General features: G+C 30.7%; 1 long non-coding RNA gene across 3 annotated transcripts; it reads left to right on the top strand.

Annotated features, from left to right (window-relative positions):
- Positions 1 to 4,691: 4,691 nt before the first annotated feature.
- LOC139866432 (uncharacterized) lies at positions 4,692 to 6,940 on the top strand. Of its 3 annotated transcripts, none has more exons than XR_011765451.1 (4): positions 4,692 to 5,634; positions 5,741 to 6,430; positions 6,516 to 6,612; positions 6,709 to 6,939. It is a non-coding gene; the product is annotated as an uncharacterized lncRNA (long non-coding RNA). The 3 variants fall into 3 exon arrangements; XR_011765450.1 differs by having other exon boundaries at positions 6,516 to 6,616; XR_011765449.1 differs by having other exon boundaries at positions 6,516 to 6,940.
- The last annotated feature ends 2,904 nt before the right edge of the window (positions 6,941 to 9,844 follow it).

The raw sequence follows: 9,844 nt of genomic DNA, 5'->3' as shown, positions 1-9,844 counted from the left end.
ACTACACTACTGTACGATTAGGTACACTGCCTATAAGTGTTGTAGCAAGGTTTAAGTATATCCATTCTATAAATAAATAAATATCTTGTGTAAAATTGTATCGTATTTAATAGTATTTCCTAGTAAAATAATAACTATTTTATATACACCTCGTTCGACATCACAAATCATGAGACAAATTGCCGAAGGAAGAGAAGTGTCAACCCATCAACTCTCAACCTATTCGTTGGCCAACTTCTCTAGTGTGAATTGGAATGTCTTTCTCAATCTTCGAGGACCTCTATATCCTCTTCATGTGAATGAATTCTATGCAAACTTCCAATTCCATGATGATATGAAGATATCATTCACTCTCTATGGCAAAAGCTATTCCTTGACACTTGAAGAATTCGGAAACATCATGGATGTTCCAAGTAACGGGATTAAATTCTTCCTTAACCCAAACTCATTTGATGAGTTTCCGGAATGGTTAGAAAACTAATGTGTTCTTGAAACACTTAGTGAAGGACCACTCAAATTTGAGTCCGTCAACAAAGAGGGTTTCTTAGTGCATCACCTTGCTTCAACATATGATCTATGACAACAGATCATCTCCATAAACGTATATCGAAAGGGTGAATTACTTTGGAGAATGAATGCAAATGAGGTTACTCTTATGTGGTGTCTCATACACTCACTTAAGGTAAACATTGCATTTCTGATGGCATCTAGAATGCAACAGGCAGCTCAAGAACCCTTCTTGAAACTACCTTATGGCCTTCACCTAACTAAACTCTTTGCTAATCTCAAATTGACGTCTTCCTATCACTACGCTGCTCAAGTTTCGTCATACCCGATTTGCAGAGCTTCAACCAGACCATTTGTTGAACCTTCTCTTGATAACCCTCCAAACTTTAAACTCCTTTCGACCACAGGACAAAGCAGTGTCATTCACGAAAATGTTCTAAAAATCGAACGACATCTAAACAAGCTAGAAGGAATTGTAAGAGACACTCATCACTACATTCAGCTCAAGAAATAGGCCAAGGCAATTTGAAGAATGCCTACCTATACATCCAATTTATGTGTCTTCCATGCATATTTTCATATATGCATTACTATGCTTCATGCTTGCTTTGAATAAAATGTGTGCTTATGTGTTTTAATATATATATATATATTTTTCCAACGTGCACAATTTAAGGGGGAGTTTTATTCTAAGGGCGAGCTTAGTTCTAGGGGGAGCTAACCTTTTTGCTTCGACAAAAGGGGGAGAAAGATGGATACAAGTGATTGTTAACACTTGCGTATTTATAGCATTGTATATTTGTCATCATCAAAAAGGGGGAGAATGTTGGTTGAATGTGGGTTAATGAACTAAACGATAAACTTAAGTATGATTAACCAAAGAATATGTTTTGATGATGACACATACATATGCATAAGTGATGACTGACATCTTAACATAAAACACGCAAGGTCACTAATCTATACTTTATCTTGCAAACGACCAAGTCAAACATAGGTTAAAGAATGAAATTAAAAGTTCAGCTAAATACACGGTCGAGGTACGATCGATGCAACGCAGTTTTGTGAAAACAAGTTGCACGGTCGCCACCACGGTAAACCGCAATGCGACCGCAGTTTTCTCTGTTACCATTTTCGACCAAATAAAGTTTGACTAGTTCCCGACATCTATAATTCATGAAAGCTTTTTCAACATGCTTAGAATAGATGCCTTCTCCATACTCAAATGAGTTTTGGTCATAAAAACACTAATTGTGATTAATTACGCCTAATGACATCTTAATGACAAATTAACCAAGATTAGGCATAACACATAAGTGTTAATCAACAACTTGTGATCTTAATTCTTATCTAGATATCCTTAGTATGATCATCAAGTACCAACACACTTAAGCCAATGTTACTAGAAAAATGATTGCTATTGGAAATGACTTAGTGATTAATTAAGGCTAAATGAGGAACAATGCTCTCAAGGTTAACTAGTAATGACTTGTAATCCTAAAACACACTTAGATACATTTAGGATGGTCAACAAGTCTTAACTAGAGATTGCTCTTCCCTTGTGCATGTGTTGGACATTAATGTGTGCTTACACATTAATTAAGCAATATGTTATATTGCAAATTAAACTAATTAAGTGCTTGAATTATAAGTTGTGCAAGTATCTATATGATTGATCCTAGAATAACTATCTCTTGCTATGTGAGTATTACTTGCTACTTGTCAATATGGTTAATACTCATAAACTTGTCAACTTGATTAATATGTTTGCTATGTGCTCATTAGTTAGGATTCAAGTGACTAACCTACTCCAATAGATTAAGTGTAAAATGGTTCACAATGAAAGTATAGTCAATTGTCTATTTGGTCTAGTCTAAGTAACTAAGGGTGATTACTTATGAGTTAACTTTGATGTCTCTACATACTTCATGATTATCTTATAGAGACATTATTCAATTAATCTCTAACTAAACTTAAAAAAGAAAATGACTTTTGATTAATTGAAACTAGAAAGTTAATGACATAGTGACTAGTCTTTAGAATTGAACCAAGGGCATTAAAGTGACTAACTAAGTCTTGACCAAACTGAGATTTCTCAAAATATCAATCAAGACACTTCTCCAAGAATGTTGGGTTTGCCACTTTTGGAATGATTAGTCACTTTCATGCATTTAGACCAAATCTCACACACTTAATGCATATAGTACTTGTATAGGATGTTTGGTTTCTTTTGCAGGTGCTAGAAGGAGTAAAGGTGCCAAAATGTGGTGTTCAAATTTGAGTCAAACGGCTATACAACGGATACTAAATTTGGACTGAAGCATGCACGGTCGCACCACGGTCGACCGTGACGGCAACCGTGTGTCAACGGCTACTTTTTGAATCTCACTATAAAAGGCAAACATTTAAGAGCATTTGAAGCTAACCCTTTTCCATATTTCAAAGGCTTGTTTCCAGTGATCACAAGTGCATCAATTACTACTCAAATGTGATCAAGCAAGAGAAGATTCTATGATCTCATAGATATAGAATTGGGTTGTTGTAAACTTACTAATCAAAATCATTTATCTTGTGAGTTTACTTAATGTAATGTATGTCCTAGAATTGTCTTAGGATCATCATTGCAAAGTGTATAAGTCTTGTAACTTCAATTAGTAGAAGCATAGGCTAGCTTAGTGATCTACTTCCTTAAAGGGACTTAGGAAGTTGATTAATCTTATTTGGAGATTAATACTTGTCCAAGGTGAAGACAAGTTGATCTAGGTTGGAGTTGATCTTTCAAAGGGATAGAAAGATTAGGTTTGTTGTCTACCAAAGAAGTTGAAGACTTGTAAATCGGATCTCCACCGGGTTTGGAGAAAAGTGCTTAGTGAAGCAACAAATCTCGATTAGTGTAATCAGGGTGTGGATTAAGGTGGATTAGTTAACATCCACCCGAACCACTATAAATCCTTGTGTCTATGTTCTTTACATTACTTCATTTATCATTTCGAACATATACACTACATACATCAAGTTTGAGTTGAGTTGGTTGATCAAAGTTAAATCGAATTTGGTGATCAATCGAAAAAGTGTTAAAAACGTAGCAAGTAACAATTCACCCCCCTCTATTTACTTTTATATATATATATATATATATATATATATATATATATATATATATATATATATATATATATATATATATATATATATATATATATATATATATATATATATATAGAGAGAATTAAATATTTAATTACATAATAGTGAACTACTTCAAATAACTTTTTAGAGTAACTTTTATCTCATATAAAATTATATAAATTATCATTTATTTTCTTTGTACTTTTCTTTCAAATTTATGTATACGTATATTAAATATATATCAATAGAAAGTATAATTTTACTATTCACATCAATTTTTTATTCGAAAAGGGTATTTCGGTCTTTTACCTTATCAGATATTCCTTCCAGGTGCTGCTTCCAGAGTATTCCATCTCACGCCATTCTATCCATCTGCATCTCTCTTTCCTTCATAGTTTCACCCAAGGTTGCAAAATACGTGAGACGGGATCGAGACGGTCGGGTCCTAAAAAGGTCGAGACGTTCGAGACGGGGTCGAGACGGGGGTCGAGACGGACGTTGACCAAAATTGAATTTTAAATATATAAGTATATAAATGTATATATGTGTACATATTTTAAAGCCAAAAACTTTAATTGACTAATTTGTACTCATAATTGTTATCACCGTTAATATAATATAGAAAATTCAAACTAAAATACGACAAATTTGACTGATTTTACCGACTTTCTGGCTTTTTCAAATTTTGAGAGACTTTGACCTGATTTTTTTCAACTTTGACCCGAATTTTGACCGTTGATTGTCATATTAGACGGTTTTCTTTAAGACGGGACGGGCTAGTCACCAAAACGTCGCAACGGGTGTCGAGACGGCTCGAGACGGGGTGTTTTGCAACAGAGGTTTCACCCACCTTCCCATCTTCTTCTCGACATCACCGTCGCCACGATCGTCGCCGGCTTAACAACCAACGCCACCCCCTTCACCATTCCTCATATGATTCTTCCTCTGATTCGTCATCACCGACTCTCCACGGTAAGCCTGTGAATAGTTATCGGGAAGGCCACAACCACCACCTCTGCTACATACGTCGTTGATGCTACCACCTTCATCGTTGCCGCTATCCTGTACTTCTTCGTCACCGCCTCTGCCACCATCCCCCTTAGCCGCTGCTGCTACAGGTGCGGCCTCTGCTTCTCCCGTTTCTTAAATCGTTTTCATGTGTAGCTAATTTCTTGATTGTAGTCGATTATAATAACGGTGGTGAATAAAAATTTAGGTCTTTTGAAGTTTAAAAGTTAAATAGTTTTGAATTTTGTAGGTTTACTGATTTTGGTTTAATTGTCGTGAATTGAAGCTCACTTTAAGCCATCGGTGTAACAGGTTTATGAATAACTAGCTAGGTAATTTTATATTTAAAATTTACGTTGGGTTTGTATGTTGTTTTCCATATGCAAACCACGCGTTAATTTTGCTGTTTGTTGGTAATTAATTGGATTTACCTTATAGGCTGTTGAACAATATTTGGATTATGTGTGTCCCGTTTTTAGAGGATTCATTATAATTGTATACTGATTTTACACTTTAGATCCTCGATTACACATGTGCATATCTTCGATCATGTGAAATTTTTTATTTTTTTAGATATTAATTGATGATTATTAGCTGTATATGCATTTTTAGTTATAGGGTTATATACTTATAATATATTCGTTCAATGTGTCATATATAATAATTGTGTGGATTTGGTTGCTAGATTTGTGAATATACAGTCATTGGTAGGATAGATATGTGATATGTGGGGTATTTAGGTATAAAATCATTATGAAATGATGAGCTTATGTTGGAAATAATTGCACACTTATTTAAACCGAATTTGGAAAAAAGAGTTCGGGCTGCAAATGAGGTAAAGTTCCTTGCTTTATAATTTTCTATGGATTGAGGTGATAAGTTTTAGATAAATTTTGTATACATCATCCATATTGTTACATAAAATTTGTGCTTTACAGATCTAACCCATATTAGTAATCGAGTGAATCAAGAGTTGGGGCTGCTAATGAGGTTAAGTTTCTTGCTTTTTTTGGTACCTTTATTGAGTTGTGGAATAGAATCTTGATAAAGTTTGAATCTTTCTTTCCAAATTATAACACAGTAATTGTGTTTACAGATTAAATCAATTGTAGGCATTGTATTAATGAAATGATAGAGAAAATTGAGGTTCTGAAGGGAAGACAACAATGACAAGTTGGTCAAGACTGATATCAAGACAACAGATACAACATCACCACCCAACTAAGCCAACAAAAAACATCAACAACAGATGAAAAAGTCGTCGCTAACGGGAAGGCAAACAAACTAAGGATCGGCTTAAATACAATGGAGCTATCAAATCTACATCAAGATAAGCTTTCTTCCTCATTATAAGGTTGTGATATTGATTATATGTTGCATCTATTCAGGTGTCTTCACTTTCGTTGTTAACGTAAGATGGCATGATTTTAATTTGATTTTGTTGTTTATTAAAGTTTTGGTCCATTTTTAGCTAACTATGGTATGCATTTGTTACTGTTTGCGTAAAAATTTACTTCTACAATTTGCCTATTGTTTAGAAATTTTACTTTATATATTGTTAGTCTTTGAATATTTATGAGTCTAGGGCATCTGAAGAAAGGCAAGAAAAGTTTGTTGTTACTGAACACGTGTTGCCTATGGTGGTGTTTCGCAATTTCCATCGACGGATTATAAAGCTTTGTATCTTATAGTCAATTTGTCATTAGAAGTTTTATGTTGTGTCATACGTCTGCTACGCATTCATCGCTTTCTAGATTGTCTGAAGCTGCTACTGCTACTGTTGCAGGTGAGTTCTTTTCATTTTAACTAGCCATTTGTTATAATAATTGTCATTATATGTTTATTTTGGTGTTATGTTGTTAAAAATTTAGGTAGTTCGTAACTATCGTTCTCCTCAGTTGTCTTTTGTTATTGGGTCCGCTGAAAGTTGTGAAAGCTAAGAATATTGTCGCCAAGATCCTTTTTCCAGTAGGTAATCTATATGTAGCTTATCATTTTTATCGATGTTACCTTCTGTGAATATGTTTAATGAATAGATGTTGACGATTGTTGTTTTTTTTAAAGCTACATCGACAACTTTACACTCAGCAGAATCATCGGCTGGCTGGTATTGATCGAATATGCCAAACTGTGATGACCCGAAAATTTCCGATTAAATTTAAACTTTAATGTTTATATGTTCCCGACACGATAAGCAAAATCTGTAATGTTGAGTCTCGAAAGTTTTGAAATCTATATTCATGTAATCAATTACCCTTTGACTATGTTCGACGATTCACGAACATTATGTGTATATAGATATGTGTATATAATATATACTTATTAAGTGAAAATCTTAACAAAGTATTAGATGCATAATACTTTACATGAACGTATTTTGTTTCAATATAAAATTATTATAGTTAAAAGATAATATCATACGATTGAATTACCAGATACATTGAATTATGATTACGAGTCTCTGTTATGAGGTCCACTTTGAATTAGGAAACCCTTACTTTTTAACTGTATTCGGAATAATTGGTAAAGTGATTTACAAATGAGAACAAAGTATCACTTATCAAGTGTCAGACAAACGTTAGTGGAGAATTGAATTTCATACTACTTGATTGATCTATTTTCAAACGTGCGAAAACGATTTTCGATATAATATAACTTGATTATTAAAATGTCTTTGTTTAAATAACGTAAGTTAGAATATTGGTTATTAGATATATAAATAACGTGCAACGTGTATTTAAAACGTGTTTATGTATATTAAATATATATGATTTCAAATTAGTTAAGTAAGCGATAGTAACACTTGTTTATTTAATTCGATTGATATTAAGATATATAATTTAGAAAGTTTAAGGAAATTAAAATAAACGTTGGCGCATAAAAGAATTTTATCAAATTAAGTTTAAAGCGTAAACGTTATATGATATAATATTTTCGATCATGTAAACGATCTTAAATTATACTTTGAAATATAATTAGTTTTGAAAATCTAAATATTGTATTATTAGATAAATATTTCAAACCTATATATTATGTATATTTTAATTTAGTCATAAAACGTTTTGATTTAAACTAATAATATTAAATATGCTTTGATAAATAACGAGACTTTAATTTATAAAAGTAAATGACCAAAACGCTTAAATGATTAAGTTACATTTAGAGTAAAATAGTTTTCATTGATTTGAGTCTTGTCATTCGTAAGGGTACGTTACACAAAACATAAAGTGCGAGTGTTCTAAGCGTACGAAACGCCGTTTGAAAAACCGGAACCAGGACATGAGTCGAATGACAACGTCCAAGTCATCGGAACGAAAATTACATTTTTACCATACACGTAAATTTAATATAATATATAACTAATTATATAAATTAAATATAATATATATATAATAATAATATAAAGTGTCGGCAGGCTAAATAATCGAATGTGGCCATCTTCACTTAGCCATGCGATCGCATGGCTAGGCCATTCAAACACCATGCGATCGCATGGTGTGGTTAGGTGGGAGAAATTGTCTTTAAAAGTCGATCGAAACTGGTTTCTGAATTCATTCATTATCTCTCGTACACACACATTATATTTATATTTATTATTATTATTATTATTATTATTATTATTATTATTATTATTATTATTATTATTATTATTATTATTATTATTATTAATTATTAATATTAAGATTATTAATATTAATCTTATTACTATTAGTATTAGTATTATTAGGAGCGATAATATTAGTATTATACATAAAATACTACGACGAGGTTCTGCTCGCGTGTTTTCAAAACGGGTTTTATGAGCAGGATAGAGCTAAGGAAATTATGGGTTATAGCTTTGGAGGTTATGGGTATGGTTCGGGGGTTTTGCTCGTGAGTCAAACTAGTGTTTATCATCTCCGTTGCGTCTACGTACTTTCCTGCAATATTGAATCTCAATATTGATACGTGAGCACTCATAACTTAACTTTTATATACTATTAGTGTATCCCTGACTAGTGCTCGAGTATTTAGGATTATGCATGCTTGTACTTTTGATATTGCCTTTAGTTAGGTTATGTTGAATCCTGAATTAGTTACATATGCGGTTGAGATAAGGTATAAGATATGCATGTCGTTGGAAAGCTAGCGAAAAATTAAGAACTTTTCTTTTAGATATCGAATGGTTTCGATGAACGGATTTGAAGTTATAGTCAATCGAATTTTTGTATTATTATTAAAAATTATTATTATTATCGTCGTTATTATCGTCATTCTAGTTTTATCTTATTATTATTATCTTTATCAATAAAAGGATTTATCATTAAAAATTGTTATTTTTATTACTATCGTTAAAGTTATAATTAGTATTATTGTTATTATTTAATTATTTTGATTATTATTATTATCATTATTAATATATATACATCATTATTTAAAAATGGTTATTATTATTGTTATTATTATTATTATATTATCATTAAAATAATTATTAGTATTATCGTTAATAATATTATAGTAATTATCATTATTAGTATTATTGTAATTAAAACTAATATTAGTAACACCTAATCATTTTGATTACTATTATTATCATTATTATGAACACGATATAAAAGACGATTAAAAGCTATTAAACGAAACGATTAGGAAATAATGAGTATGAATATCATGATGAAATTAAAATATTGTAAGATATTGATTTAGATAAAACTATCGTTCTTAGTATTTTTATCATTACTATTATTAAATGTATCGTTAGTATTGAAACTATCATTTTAACAAAAATTATCATTTTAAATTAAATGTCATTGTTATTATAAAATATCATTATTATTATCATTTTAAATAAAATTATTATTTTAAAGTTAATATTAAAAGGTATCATAAATATTAAAGTTATTATAATTAGAATTATCTTTTTATCATAATATCAATTTGAGTAAATATAAATATTGATATTTTTATTAATAGAATAATAATTATTATTATTACAAAATAATACAACTTTTACTTATTGTTATCATCAATGTTATTTTGTCAAATAAATATGTAATACAAATAATATAATTACCCTAATAAGATTTATCATAATATTTTTATGAACTTTATAAATTTTATTACTTAAGATATATAAAAGTATATTTTTTTATATAAAGTTTTATTTATTAATAAATGAATTATATTATTTACTTTATTAAATCTTTTAAAAATATTTAAA

The sequence above is a fragment of the Rutidosis leptorrhynchoides genome, chromosome 9 (genome assembly GCF_046630445.1).
Source record: "Rutidosis leptorrhynchoides isolate AG116_Rl617_1_P2 chromosome 9, CSIRO_AGI_Rlap_v1, whole genome shotgun sequence".
Classification (NCBI taxonomy): Eukaryota; Viridiplantae; Streptophyta; class Magnoliopsida; order Asterales; family Asteraceae; genus Rutidosis; species Rutidosis leptorrhynchoides.
The sequence above is the reverse complement of the archived record's forward strand: the minus strand, read 5'-3'. Positions and strand labels throughout refer to the sequence as shown.